Source organism: Anolis sagrei, chromosome 11 (genome assembly GCF_037176765.1).
Source record: "Anolis sagrei isolate rAnoSag1 chromosome 11, rAnoSag1.mat, whole genome shotgun sequence".
Lineage (NCBI taxonomy): Eukaryota > Metazoa > Chordata > Lepidosauria > Squamata > Dactyloidae > Anolis > Anolis sagrei.
Window position 1 is genome coordinate 2,207,545 of NC_090031.1, and position 13,003 is coordinate 2,220,547.

Sequence of the window (13,003 nt, forward strand, 5' to 3'; positions counted from 1 at the left end):
CGAGACCACTGTGACACTCATCCAATGACTGATCAAGACCAAACTTGGCACACAGAGCCCCCATGACCCACTCTACATCCTGGTGCGGTTTGGTGGAGGATAGACCACAGATGATGGGACTTGAAGTACCTTCACTCACTTCCCGAGACTGCTGCAAATCTCATCCAATAACTGATCAAGACCAGACTTGGCACACAGAGCCCCCATGACCCACTCTACATCCTGATGCAGTTTGGAGGACGATGGACCATGGACTATGGGACTCGCAGTACCTTCACTAACTTCCTGAGAGCACTGCGACCCACATAAATAAATGATAAAGACCAACCTTGGCGCACAATGCTTTTCTCAACATCGGGCCCCCAAGCTAGTAAATAAATAAAAGTACAAACACAATCCAGAGAAGAAGAGAAAAATGGCCAAAGAAGGCTCTCTCTCCATGGACACTGCCTGGGAAAAATTGAGAGCCAAATGGACAAAGAAAAAACATGGCTGTGGCTCACAAATGGAACTCTGAAAAAGGAGACGAAGGAGGGCCTGATTCTGGCAGCCCAAGAACAAGCCAATAGAACCAAGGCCATCAAGGCCAGAATTGAAAAGTTGACGACAGATCCCAAGTGTAGACTCTGCAAGGAAGCAGATAAACAATAGATCCTATCCTCAGCTGCTGCAAGAAGATCGCGCAGGGAGACCACAAGCAGAGGCACAACACCCTTGCTCAGATGATTCATTGGAACGTGTGCCACAAACACCATCTGCCTGCCACAAAGGACTGGTGGGATCACAAGCTGGAAAAAGTTACAGAGAATGAACATGTCAAGCTACTCTGGGACTTCTGGATTCAGACAGAGTTCTGGAGCATAATACTCCTGACCTCATGATCATGTTAAAAAACAAAGTATGGGTCGTCGATGTCGCAATCCCAGGTGACAGCAGGATTGATGAGAAACAACTGGAAAAGCTGACACAATATGAGGACTTAAAGATCGAACTGCAAAGACTCTGGCACAAGCCAGTCAAGTGGTGATGGGCACACTGGGTGCAGTGCCTCAAGACCTTGGCCTGCACTTAAACACAATCGGCACTGACAAAATGACCATCTGCCAGCTGCAGAAGGCCACCTTACTGGGATCTGCACGCATTATTCGCCCATACACCACACAGTCCTAGATACTTGGGAAGTGTCTGACGTGTGATCCAATACAACAGCCAGCAGAGTGTCTGCTTGTAGGTTCATTTTGTTGTGTTTCAAATAATGATGATGATGATGATGATGATGATGTGGTTTTCTGGCATTCTCCTCCACATCCCTTTCAGAGTCAATCCTTGGCCAATTCTCATGAGAATTGCTGCCTGTTTCCCCGACAACAGATCTACTCCAAACATTCCCCATCGCCTTGAAAAACACTTTCGTTTTCCTCCAGAGAAACCCCCGCCTCAACCAGAAAATCCTCATCCTCATCCTCAGAGGCTTCACAGGTCTCAACAGGGGGTCCCTGGACCAGCGCCCGGCCAAGAGCCACAATAGGATGCAATGGGCACACATCTGACCAGACTGAAAATGGAGACATTTCCTTATGGTTGCCATTGAACCCATAGATATGAAAATGGTGAAGAAAACCCCAGCAACGTGTCTCTTAGGTTTATTTTGTGAAAATGCCAGAAATACAGCTTAATGGAGTAACATTACAAAATGTTGACCATTTCCGCTCCCTTGGCAGCCACCTCCCACAACACTGCCTGAGCTCTGCGAGTGCAGCATTTTTCCAAATGAAGCAGACAGTGTTTGAGGATCGGGACATCCGTAGGGAGACTAAGGAGCTTGTTGACAAAGCTGTTGTTCTCCCGATCCTGTTAGACGCCTGTGAAACGTGGACTGTCTACAGGCGTCACTCTCAACTTCTGGAACAATTCCATCAGCGTTGCCTCCAAAAATTCCTGCAAATCTCTTGGGAAAACAGGTGGGCAAGGGTTGGTCTGGATGGCCCTTGGGGTTCTCTTCCCATGCTATACCTGGGCTATGGAGGCGTGCATCCCAGTGCTGTAGTGTCGGCGCATCCGAGGGCACGGCAGGACACCATCAAGATCAGGAGAGAGAGTGAAGGAAGGAGGCAGCTGCTAATGAGAGCGGCTGAAGAGCATCTCAGGGCTCTGGGGCCTTTCCCGGGAAGCACTCTCCCTTCCCGCTTGGAGCATTTGGCATGCGCTTGACGCAACTTTGTTCAGCTCGAGTGGACTAAAACGGATTCCAAGCGGAGCCTGTTTTCGCTAAAACTTGTGGGGAGCAGGATCGCTGAGCTGCATCTGGCCTCGGGGGCTGCAAAAGCTTTCCTGAATTTCGGAGTATTATTTTGCGGCACCCTGGGAGCAATATTGTGCAGAAAGAGAGCCTGCCCTAAACTGAACTATGGGGTGGAATGCATGGGTAAATGAGGGGCAAGCCCACCAAAAAAAGAGGCATCACCAAAAGAAGAGGGTCCGGTCCTGCCTCTCTCTGGGAAAAGTGTCCAAATGCAGGTTTGATGTGGCAATCCTGCTTCGTAGAAAGAGCAGCACTCTGCACATGCTCAAAGACTCCTCTGCCCATAACATCTTAGCATTTTCCCAATATTCCAAAGGTTGTACCTCCCTCTGGTGGCCACTGTTGTCAATACACTAGAAATGGATTGTCTAAAAGAGGCAATGGCAAACTGAAAGGCAGCAGATCACAGGAGCTGTCTTCATAGACCTGTCAGCAGCTTATGATACTGTCAACCACTGCCTCCTCCTGAGAAAAATGTATAATATCACAAAGGATGACCACCTCACCCGCCTCATAGGAAACCTGCTACCAAACAGGAGCTTTTTTGTTGAGTTCCAGGGCCAGAGAAGCAGAAGAACGGCCTGCCTCAGGGGAGCATGCTTGCTCCATCCATGTTCAACATCTACACAAATGACCAGCCACTGCCAGAAGGGACAAAGAGTTTCATCTATGCTGATGATCATGCCATCACCACCCAATCAGGGAGCTTTGAGACAGTAGAACAGAAGCTCTCTGAAGCTCTAGGTGCTCTTTCTGCCTCTTACAGGGAAAACCAGCTGATCCCTAATCCATCTAAAACACAGACATGTGCCTTTCACCTTCAGAACAGACAAGCATCCCGAGCTCTGAGGACTACATGGGAAGGAATCCCACGGGAGCATTGCAGCGCACCCAAATACCTGGGAGTCACTCTGGACCGTGCTCTGACCTACAAGAAGCACTGCCTGAACGTCAAGCAAAAAGTGGGCGCTAGAAACAATATCATACGAAGTAGGTTCTTGTGGGTTTTTTCGGGCTATAGAGCCATGTTCTAGAGGCATTTCTCCTGACGTTTCGCCTGCATCTATGGCAAGCATCCTCAGAGGTAGTGAGGTCTGTTGGAATTAGGACAATGGGTTTATATATCTGTGGAATGGCTGGGGTGGGGCAAGGAGCTCTTCCCAATATCATACGAAAGCTGACTGGCACAACCTGGGGATCACAACCAGACACAGTGAAGACATCTGCCCTTGCGCTATGCTACTGTGCTGCTGAATACGCATGCCCAGTGTGGAACACATATCACCACGCTAAAACAGTGGATGTGGCTCTTAATGAGACATGCCGCATTATCACGGGGTGTCTGTGCCCTACACCACTGGAGAAATTACACTGTCTAGCCGGTATTGCACCACCTGACATCCGCCGGGAAGTAGCAGCCAATAGTGAAAGGACCAAGGCAGAGACATCTCCAGCTCATCCCTTGTTTGGGTATCAGCCAGCACGCCAACGACTGCAAGACTCACCCGCCTCGGATATGGACCAAACTTGGGACACAGACCCCTTATGATGCACTTTACGTCCTGGTGAGGTGCAGAGGAGGATGGACCATGGATGATGGGATTTGCAGTACCTTCGCCCACATCCAGAGACTACTGCAAGACTCACCCGACTCGGATATGGACCAAACTTGGGACACAGACCCCTTATGATGCACTTTACATCCTAGTGAGGTTTGGGGGAGGATAGACCACGGACGATAGGATTTGCAGTATCTTTACCCACATCCAGAGACTACTACAAGACCCACCTGCCATGGATATGGACCAAACTTGGGACATAGACACTTTACGTCCTGATGAGGTTTGGGGGATGAGGGACCTGAATGGTTGCCCCCACACACTGTCACCTCGCCAAACCTGGCCCTCTTTGCAAAAAGTTTGGACACCCCAGCAGTACATAGTGGCCAATTCTGAAATAAACTTTCCTTTGGAGACTCCGCGGTCAGGAAAGTCACTCCCTAGATCATTCCAACAATCACACGCTGGCCTGTTTACGTGCACAGAAACAATTCCAGCCATGGCTCCTGGCAAGACCTTTGACTCTATCTTGCTAAGCTGCCCCCCTTGACCCCAGGGTCAGAAATGATGCTTTTCAACCCTCAAAACCCCTTGGACCACATTCCAGGAGCAAGTTGAGAACGTTCGGTGTGGCTGAGAGAGGGGACGGGCTATTTCCTAATCTTCCGATACTCACGGATCAGGTTTGGTTTGTCTCGTGGATGCCTGGGCTTGGTTTCTGAAGTGCGTGTTTTAGAAATCGATATGTTTTGCAAGGTCTATGGGTACTTGTATTCAAATGCAGTTTATAAATTTTGCAGGTCGATGGACTGCAGGAATGCTTAATACACCAGCTATTTCAATGTCATTATTATTATTATTATTATTATTTATTATTATTCTGACACAGCAAATGTCATTATTATTATTATTATTATTTATTATTATTATTATTATTCTGACACAGCAATTGTCATTATTATTATTATTATTATTATTTATTATTATTATTATTATTATTATTCTGACACAGCAAATGTCATTATTATTATTATTATTATTATTATTATTATTATTATTCTGACACAGCAAATGTCATTATTATTATTATTATTATTATTATTATTATTCTGACACAGCAAATGTCATTATTATTATTATTATTAATTATTATTATTATTATTCTGACACAGCAAATGTCATTATTATTATTATTAATTATTATTATTATTATTATTCTGACACAGCAAATGTCATTATTATTATCATTATTAATTATTACTATTATTATTCTGACACAGCAAATGTCATTGTTATTATTATTACTAATTATTATTATTATTATTATTATTATTCTGACACAGCAAATGTCATTATTATTATTATTATTCTTTCACAGCAAACGAGACCTCTGTGCTGGATTTCGTATCACAAAATCACAAGTCGAACCCTTCCCAAGCGTCTAGGACTCTGTGATGTATTTTCGAATGATGCGCTCAGATCCAAGTCAGGAGGCCTTTTGCACTTGACAGATCAGGATTTTGTCGATGTTGATTGTTTCCAAATGCCGGCTGAGATCATTTGGCACGGCACCCAGTGTGCCCATCACCACTGGGACCACCTGGACTGGTTGATGCCATCAAAGCCTTTGCCGTTTGATTTTGAGGTCTTGATAGCGGCTGAGTTTTTCCTTTGTTTTTCCTCAATGCGACTCTCACCTCAAATGGCGACATCCATAATCCAGACTTTTGTCTTTTCCACAATCGTGATGTCTGGTGTCTTGTGTTCCAAAGCTTTGTCAGTCTGGATTCAAAAGTCCCACAGTATTTTTGCATGTTCATTTCCCACTCCCTTTGCAGGTTTATGATCCCACCAATTCTTTGCTGCTGGCAGGGGGTCCTTGTGACATAAGTTCCAGTGAATCCTTTGGGCCACAGAGTTGTGCCTCTGTTTGGAGTCCGTCTGTGCGATTTTCTTGCAACAGCTGAGGATATGATTCATGGTTTCATCAGCTTCCTTGCACAGTCTGCATTTATTATTATTATTTATTTATTTATTTATTTATTGCAGTTACTTATACCCCGCCGTTCTCACCCCCAAGGGGGGACCCAGGGCGGCTTACAAACAAAGGCCTGAATTCGATGCCTGTCAAAATATACAGCATATATAAAACAGTATAAACATTTAACAGCATTAAAACACATCACTACATAATATAATAAAAACAATTTCATGCACAGTGAAATTCAGAGTTCCGAAATATCCATTCATTCCAACAATTCCTGCTCATCAATGGGTCCTTATTTTAGCTGCCAGAATGTCCAAAAGCTTGGTCCCAAATCCAGGTCTTCAGTTTTTTTCTGAACGACAGAAGGGAGGTCGCTGATCTGATCTCCCCGGGGAGTGAGTTCCATAGGTGAAGGGCCACCACCGAGAAGGCCCTGCTCCTCATCCCCGCCAGCCTCACTTGAGATAAAGGCGGGGTCGAGAGCAGGGCCTCCCCAGATGATCTTAAACTCCGAGGTGGGACGTAGAGGGAGATCCGTTCGGACAAATACACTGGGCCGGAACCGTATAGGGTTTTGTAGGTTAAAACCAGCACTTTGAATTGTGCTCGGAATTGGATTGGCAGCCAGTGGAGCTGATGTAACAGGGGGATGGTGTGCTCCCTGTACGTCGCTCCGGTGAGCAATCTGGCTGCTTCCCGCTGGACTAGTTGTAGTTTCCGAGCAGTCTTCAAAGGCAACCCCACGTAGAGTGCGTTGCAGTAATCCAACCGGGATGTGACAAGAGTGTGGACCACTGTGGCCAGATCAGACTTCCCAAGGTACGGGCGCAGCTGGCGCACAAGTTTTAATTGTGCGAAAGCTCTCCCAGCCACCGCTGAGACCTGTGGTTCCAGGCTCAGCGATGAGTCCAGGATCACTCCCAAGCTGCGAACCTGCGTCTTCAGGGGGAGTGGAACCCCGTCTAACACAGGCTGTAACCCTATACCCTGTTCGGCCTTACGACTGACCAGTAGGACCTCTGTCTTGTCTGGATTCAATTTCAATTTGTTAGCTCTCATTCGGTTATTATTGGGTTGCTATTTTTCCGGGCTGTATGGCCATGTTCCAGAAGCATTCCCTCCTGATGTTTCACCTGCATCTATGGCAAGCATCGCCAGAGGTTGTGAGGTCTTTTGGAAACTAGGAAAGCAGGAAGCAGCCAGACCTTGAAACTGCAAGGCCATTAAATGCTAATCAAGGTGGCCAATTGCAACATTCATACCTGCCTCAAGCAGACAAGAGTTCTTTCTCCCACCCGGGACATTATTCCACAGATATATAAATCTCACTTGCCTAATTTCCAACAGACCTCACAACCTCTGAGGATGCCTGCCATAGATGTGGGCGAAAGGTCAGGAGAAAATACCTCTGGAACATGACCATACAGCCTGGAAAACTCACAGCAAATCAGTGATTCTGGCCACAAAAGCCTTCGACAATACATTGAACTCTGTATTTTGCTGGCTGTTGAATTGGATCACACGTCGGACCCTTCCCAAGTGTCTAGGACTGTGTGATGTATTGGCGAATAATGCATGCAGATCCGAGTAGGGTGGTCTTTTGCAGCTGGCAGGTGGGGATTTTGTCAGTGCCAATTGTGTTTAAGTGCAGACCAAGGTCTTGAGGCACTGCACCCAGTGTGCCAATCACCACTGGGACCACCTTGACTGGCTTGTGCCTGACTTTGCAGTTTGATCTTTAAATCCTTATCATCATCATCATCATCATCATCATTATTATTATTAGTAGTAGTAGTAGTATTGATAATGTTACAATAAGTTAACAGGATTTGGCTGTTTCTTAAGAAACTGCTGAGACTCCCACCAAGCAGAGGTCATATTAAGGTACATGGCTAAGTTCCTTTGGGATCACTAGCGTGGGTGTGTGTGTGTTTGTGTGTGTATGTGTTAAGAGAAAAGGACTCACTCTAGTTCAGTGTTTCTCAACCTGGGGGTCAGGTGGTGAGGGGGTGTCAGAGGGGTCGCCAAAGACCACCAGAAAGCACAGGTCTGGTCCAATTCTATCATTGGTGGAGTTCTGAGCGCACTTTGATTGTAGGTGAACTATAAATCCCAGCAACTACAACTCCCAAAATGTCAAGGCCTGTTTTATTCAAATTCCGCCTGTATTCACATTCAGGCATGTTGAATATTTGTGCCTAGTTTGGTCCAGATTCATCATTGTCTGAGTCTACAATGCTCTCTGGATGAAGGTGAACTACAACTCCCAAACTCAAGGTCAATGCCCACCAAACCCTTCCAGTATTTTCTCTTGGTCGTGGGAGTTCTGTGTGCCAAGTTTGGTTCAATTCTATTGTTAGTGGAGATCAGAATGCTCTTTGATTGTAAGTGAACTATAAATCCCAGCAACTACAACTCCCAAAATGTCAAGGCCTGTTTTCTTCAAATTCCACCTGTATTCACATTCAGGCATGTTGAATATTCGTGCCTAGTTTGGTCCAGATTCATCATTGTCTGAGTCTACAATGCTCTCTGGATGAAGGTGAACTACAACTCCCAAACTCAAGGTCAATGCCCACCAAACCCTTCCAGTATTTTCTCTTGGTCGTGGGAGTTCTGTGTGCCAAGTTTGGTTCAATTCTATTGTTAGTGGAGATCAGAATGCTCTTTGATTGTAAGTGAACTATAAATCCCAGCAACTACAACTCCCAAAATGTCAAGGCCTGTTTTCTTCAAATTCCACCTGTATTCACATTCAGGCATGTTGAATATTCGTGCCTAGTTTGGTCCAGATTCATCATTGTCTGAGTCTACAGTGCTCTCTGGATGAAGGTGAACTACAACTCCCAAACTCAATGTCAATGTCCACCAAACCCTTCCAGTATTTTCTCTTGGTCGTGGGAGTTCTGTGTGCCAAGTTTGGTTCAATTCTATTGTTAGTGGAGATCAGAATGCTCTTTGATTGTAGGTGAACTATAAATCCCAGCAACTACAACTCCCAAAATGTCAAGGCCTGTTTTCTTCAAACTCCACCTGTATTCACATTCAGGCATGTTGAATATTTGTGCCTAGTTTGGTCCAGATTCATCATTGTCTGAGTCCACAGTGGTCTCTGGATGAAGGTGAACTACAACTCCCAAACTCAATGTCAATGTCCACCAAACCCTTCCAGTATTTTCTCTTGGTCGTGGGAGTTCTGTGTGCCAAGTTTGGTTCAATTCTATTGTTAGTGGAGATCAGAATGCTCTTTGATTGTAGGTGAACTATAAATCCCAGCAACTACAACTCCCAAAATGTCAAGGCCTGTTTTCTTCAAACTCCACCTGTATTCACATTCAGGCATGTTGAATATTTGTGCCTAGTTTGGTCCAGATTCATCATTGTCTGAGTCCACAGTGGTCTCTGGATGAAGGTGAACTACAACTCCCAAACTCAATGTCAATGTCCACCAAACCCTTCCAGTATTTTCTCTTGGTCATGGGAGTTCTGTGTGCCAAGTTTGGTTCAATTCTAATGTTGGTGGAGTTCAGAATGCTCTTTGATTGTAGGTGAACTATAAGTCCCAGCAACTACAACTCCCAAATGACAAAATCAAATGAGGGTGTATTGGGTATTTGTGCCCAATTTGGTCCAGTGAATGAAAATACATCCTGCAGATCAGATATTTACATTGCGATTCATAACAGTAGCAATATTACAGTTATGGAAGTAGCAACGAAAATAATGTTATGGTTGGGGGTCACCACCATATGGGGAACTATATGTTGAGTACACAGGTTGAGTAACTGGGGTGACTAATATCCACATGACATTCCAGGTAGTAGCGTATACTGGCTGGGATTTCTACAACTATGTTGTTTTGCCTTGGCCAAAACAAACAGGAGTGGGTCCTGCGAAGGTGCATTCGTGACTAATGCGTGGGATGAAAGTCCATTTGGTCAGATCACGGGGAGTTGTGTTCTAAGTGAAGGAGCGAAACAATAAGGGATGACGCAATGCAAAGAATGCAGCCTGGAGCTACAATTCTGACTTCCAACCATTGCCAGGAGCGTTGGAAGAACCAGAAACTCTCTTCTTCCCAATACATTTGCAACTAAACCGTACTTTTTGGAATCCTAGACCTAAATCCTTTTACTAACCCCAAAACTCATCAAATCAGTGGAGTTTGCTTATGTGTTGGTTCTCCAATGGGAACTTACATTGCAACTAACCAGCCTTGAGGGAAGTGTTTGAGGGTTGCAATTATCCCACAGAATTGAGCCATAAGAGTGGTGTTGAACTGCGTTGATTCTGCAGTGTAGATTGCACCCCATAACTCTGGATTAGACCTCGATCCAAGGTCAACAATGAGACACATTGACCTACATGAAGCATTGCCTGAACATCAAGCAAAAAGTGGGTGCTAGAAACAATATCATACGAAAGCTGACTGGCACAACCTGGGGATCACAACCAGACACAGCGAAGACATCTGCCCTTGCGCTAAGCTGCTCTGCTGCTGAGTACGCATGCCCAGTGTGGAACACATCTCACCACGCTAAAACAGTGGATGTGGCTCTTAATGAGACATGCCGCATTATCACGGGGTGTCTGCGCCCTACACCACTGGAGAAATTACACTGTCTAGCCAGTATTGCACCACCTGACATCCGCCGGGAAGGAGCAGCCAATAGTGAAAGGACCAAGGCAGAGACATCCCCAGCTCATCCCTTGTTTGGGTATCAGCCAGTACGTCAATGACTTAAATGAAGAAATAGTTTTCTAAGATCTACAGAGACACTCGCTGGAACCCCTCAGCAAGCGAGAGTCCAAAAGTGGCAGGCTCAAACCCAGCACCTCAATCCGTGGCTGATACCCAATGGAGATTCCCCCCTGGGCACACAGAGGACTGGGCGACTTGGAAGGCGCTGAACAGACTGTGCTCTGGCACCACGAGATGCAGAGCCAACCTCAAGAAATGGGGCTACAAAGTGGAATCCACGACATGCGAGTGTGGAGAAGAGCCAACCACTGACCACCTGCTGCAATGCACCCTGAGCCCTGCCACATGCACAAGGGAAGACCTTCTTGCGGCAACACCAGAGGCACTCCAAGTGGCCAGAGACTGGTCAAAGGACATTTAATAGAATACCAAGCTTGCAAATTTTGTGTTTTGTCTGTCTATCTGTCTGTCTGTTTGTTTGTTTGTTAAAAAATGCAATACAACTGATTGGTCTGCTCCTGACACGATAAATAAAATAACCCATCTGTTCTATGTGTGTGTGTGTGTGTGTGTGCATACACACACACATATATATGGAAGCAATAGTCACTTTGAGGCTCCATATAATCCAGATTATTTGCCTATCATAGATGCTTAACCCATCTGTTGTATATGTGTATGTGTGTGTGTGTATATATATATATCTATATATACACACACACATACACACACGTATACATATATACACACGTACGCATACACAAACACATATATATGGAAGCAATAGCCACTTTGAGGCTCTTTATAATCCAGATTATTTGCCTATCAAAGCTGCTTAACCCATCTGTTGTATGTGTGTGTGTGTGTGTGTGTATGTGTGTGTATACACAACATATATACACATGCACAAACGCACACATATATATGGAGGCAATAGTCACTTTGAAGCTCCATATAATCCAGATTATTTGCCTATCTTAGATGCTTAACCCATCTGTTGTATGTGTGTGCATATACACACACATATATACACACTTACACATACACACTCACATATATATGGAGGCAATAGCCACTTTGAGGCTCCATATAATCCAGATTATTTGCCTATCATAGCTGCTTAACCCATCTGTTGTATGTGTGTGTGTGTGTATGTATATATATATCTATATATATACACACACACACACACACACACGTATACATATATACACACGTACACATATACAAACACATATATATAGAAGCAATAGCCACTTTGAGGCCCCATATAATCCAGATTATCTGCCTTGAACTATATATCATAGCTGCTTAACCCATCTGTTGTATGTGTGTGCATGTACATATAGAATCATAGAATCATAGAATCAAAGTGTAGGAAGAGACCTCCTGGGCCATCCAGTCCAACCCCATTCTGCCAAGAAGCAGGAATATTGCATTCAAAGCACCCCTGACAGATGGCCATTCAGCCCCTGTTTAAAAGCTTCCAAAGAAGGAGCCTCCACCACACTCCGGGGCAGAGAGTTCCACTGCTGAACGGCTCTCACCGTCAGGAAGTTCTTCCTCATATATATGTGTGTGTGTGTCTACATGTATATATATATGAAGACAATAGCAGTTATGAGGTGCCATCTACACTACCAAAGAATCCAGATTATAATGCTTTGAACTGAATTATATGAATCTGGATCATGTGGCAGCGTAGAAGGGGCCTTTAGTGTCGTAAACTATGTAAACACATCCTTCTAGTTGCTGTTTAACTTGCCTTCCTTCCATCCTGCCAGATGCCACTCTTTATCTGCCTCCGGTGACAATTCGGGAAGAGAAGAGCAGTCCGACTGATCCGGAATATCATCATGGAGAGGAGGAAGATCCGACAAACCTACAAGGTAAATAAATGTGCATTCATGAATATGAGTCCAATGGCCTTCCCTCCAGGTGTTTTGGACTTCAATTCCCACAATTTCTAACAGCCGGTAATAATAATAATAATAATAATAATAATAATAATAATAATAACAACAACAACAACAACAACAAAATATATTAAAATTAATAGTATATAACATAATGATATAACAAAATATATTAAAATTAATAATAACATAACATAATAATCATGTAATATTATAATAAATTAAAATTATTAAAATAATATTATTATAAAATATTAAAACAATGTAATAGCAATATAAAATTAATAATATATTAAAATATAATAATATAAAAATTAATAATAACATAACATAATAATCATGTAATATAATAATTAATTAATTATTAAAATAATATTATTATAAAATATTAAAATAATGTAATAGCAATATAAAATTAATAATAATAATAGCAATATAAAATTAATAATAATAATAATGTATTAAAATAGAATAATGTTAAAATTAATACTATAACAATATAAGAATAAAATATATTAAAATTAATAATACACGACA